The sequence below is a fragment of the Zerene cesonia genome, chromosome 13 (genome assembly GCF_012273895.1).
Source record: "Zerene cesonia ecotype Mississippi chromosome 13, Zerene_cesonia_1.1, whole genome shotgun sequence".
Classification (NCBI taxonomy): Eukaryota; Metazoa; Arthropoda; class Insecta; order Lepidoptera; family Pieridae; genus Zerene; species Zerene cesonia.
Genome location: NC_052114.1, coordinates 1,666,204 through 1,669,782, shown reverse-complemented (window position 1 = coordinate 1,669,782; position 3,579 = coordinate 1,666,204).

The window sequence follows — 3,579 nt, the reverse complement described above, 5'->3', positions numbered from 1 at the left end:
AGTTTATCTGGATCAAGTATTGATAACCGAGAACCAGGAAATAAATTCTGAAACTCCATTCAGACCCGTAAAATCCAATTATGATTCACCTTTTCTAGGTGTCTGTTCTGAAGCGACGCTCAAATGTTTGTCTTTAAGATACTTCAATGGAATCTAGGTTTCACAAAATTGAAAGAACCCTTTAGACGATTACAAACAACTTTTTAGGTCACAATTTGTGTGGGTTTTTTGTTGTAATTATGCTGTCAACACACTTCGTTAATTGTCTATTAATAGCTAAGTTGAAAGGTATCATATTTGATGTTATTTACAGTTTTGTGATGTCTTATTATTTGATTTTGACATTCATACAAGTTTTTTTTCTATACTTTAATATACGGGTACCAGTATCACACGAATAGATGTGTAAATTTTGAATCAAAGTGATGTGTGATGTCTGCTTCATATAATATGGCTTCACGCACTGAAATGCCTATATACTTACATAATGTTATTTTTTATCACGTTTTAAAAGAAGTAAGCGCAAGTGGATAATCATTACAAAATATTTTCAAAATAAATTATCAAATTGTGAATAACATGTACCACAGATACATAATGCTGTACTATATCACATACTTTATATGCTAAAAGCCGTAAAATAAAATGCTTCTGAATTTAGAAAAGAAAGTGGTTTTAAATTAGCAATCTAACAGTCCGCATTTGCGACTGCATTGCTGTTTCAATTATTCTCAAAATTAGAACAAACCTGTTCAAAAATAAGAAATGCGAAGTGTAAAAAAACATTTTTATCGGCATTATTTTTAAAACCTTTATCGAAATATATGGCAGTCGGGTTTCTAGGTCGCCGCCGAGACAGCAGGAAGTAAAATGCTTTTTAAATTCTACCCGCATTTTCCGAGTTCGGCAGGTCAGGTCTCCAAGGTAAAGAATTCAATTAGTTTGCAGTGAAATAATGAAGTGCATTTGTATGAATAATTAGTTTTGATTTCTGTGAACAAAAGCGGATTTAAACTGAAGTTTTTGGATTCCTTCAGAAAAGATTAATATTTTATACCTTATAAAGGGATAGTTTGTTTGTTGGACTAGAACATGTTTATATATAATTATAGTTTCAAACTTTCACATAATTTTAACCATATTGGGAACGACATACTTATAATAATCTGTAATATCGACGATTAAAGACCAACCGAACTAAAAAAAGACATTTTTCACTTTATCTTATATACATATCTTTATATACAATATAAATATATCTACAGCTTGAAACGGTAAAGAAATACATCAATCAATCAATCAATCAAAAACTCTTTATTGTGCACGTTTAGAAGAAGAGTACAAACAAGTGATAAACAAAATCAGAAGTACTCTTCAGAGTACAGCGTGAGGAAAAAGACAAGTCCAAAAATTATTTAAAAAAAAGTCGACGACACTAGCCAAAACACACTTAACCAGCGTCGTGGATTATGGTTTAAACCCTCACAGGAATCCTGTTTTCCTGCATTGGGAACATATATGACCTAATATGATGATATTTGCCATGTAATACTATACAATACGTAGTAGTTGGATATAGAATATACGTTCTTTTCCATCGATTTTTCTAGACTCCTTGCAAAGGAAAAACAAACCATTGCAACATATTAAACCTTTTTCAAGCACAATTGTAATCCTGCCTCTAAATAGAGCGGATGGGAACTAACAATAACTTCGCTTGCAGAATGGAACCAGTATAAATTGCATTCACAATGAATTATTTCTTCTCGGAATAAACTGAGATATATCTTTGTCAATGGTAGGTACGATCCTTTCTCGTATACTTCTTCTAGACGTTAAAATAATTCAAAATGAAGATGTAAGTTAATAATATTGTGGATGGTCTGAATTTTAAATGCTTAGGATAATTTATTGTATAAAATGTTTAAGTGAGTATAAAACGTGGCTTCATAATTAAAAATATAAAATAACATATTTCTGTGAACATAACCAATAAGTAAAATATTGAGAAAAGAAAATATACACATTTCTATTACAATAATTATGTATTTTTTATTTTGATGTAGTTTTTATGAACGGTACTTATTTGAAAACAGAGGGCGCAGTAGTATGAAGGAGACTATTACAATGCTTTATAATATAAGTACATTATTTGACACTAGTATTAAATCATCTAACAATTTAATATACTAAATTTAATTCTTCACCATTATTATTGCCATACTCCAAAAAGTGCAAACGCAACTCAAACATAACGTAAAAATCAAACTTGATTACGTAAATTGATTTAGTATGATTCACCACGGGCTGAATTAAAAGGAAATTCGTAAAAAAATACGTCCGCAACCTTTTGTTTCACAATGGCGTTATGGGCCCCGTTTGGTGTTTGTTTGTACTACGTTTGAAGTGTACTTGCCAATTATTCGTTGGACGCAATCAACGCAAATGCTGTTACCGACTGCGCAAATGCGGATATGGTTTGGTTAATTGGGAACATGGTTAATCGAGAATTGTTTGATGATTTTTAACCGACGACCCGAAACATTACTCGGCTGACAAAACCATTATCAACATTTTTATGTTTATTCAATAATGTTTCTTCCAATACCCAAAAATACTAAGAATTGTTATGTACCATATCTTCTCGTTTAATGTTTTCTAAAAACTAGCCCCACTTAGCGCGCCATCTTGTATGTTATGAAATAATCATTAATAACATTTCTTAACTTATGAACATCAAATCAAATACGTCAAATTTAATGTTCAGTTTCATTTCTTATCTATGGTACATTTATGTTGGCAATATTTTCTACTATCCCGATATGTAATTGCCGATGTAACAATATGTAAAACGTGGGTGTGATTCAGCAAATAAAACAGTAAAGAAGAAAAGTTAAACTGGTGTAATTTATTAAATTACGTCCTTCAATTTACTTTTTTACGATTGTAAATCCTCTAAAAAGGTTGTATAAGATACAAATATTCTCACACCATTCGAAACCCGAACCAGCGGCACAGAAATCTTTAACAATGTACGTACAAACTTATCTCGTTATTTCTTGAATCAAGATTATCTTTTCATCAGCTTTATTCGCAATTGGTTTGAATAAAGGCAAATAAACTTTCTCCATTATACGCCAGTTGGTCTTCAAAGCTATCATATAGGATGGAATGGGTTACAAGAAAGTTGTTTTGCTTCAGACACTTAGTTATGAAACAAATAAGAATGTTTGTTGCATTCTATTCATAGATGTGCGAGTACATATTGAGAAACTGTATTGATCCATGTATGACTCATTTCGTTCATCAGATACGAAACGAATATATGACATTCGTTTTACGCACCTATGACATTTCGAATTATTTCTTTAAATTTAGTATGACTGCACAGAGCAGAGATTCACATTGGCCAGTATATTATATAGTCGAAACCTTATCATACAGGAGGCTTAGGTCTTAGTAGTGAAAACATTAAAGGGTTGACAATAATGAAAAATAAGCATTTGGACAAATATTAGTACGAATATTGATTTATTTTCTAACAAAGATTTATTACTGACCTGTATTCTTTAGCTTATT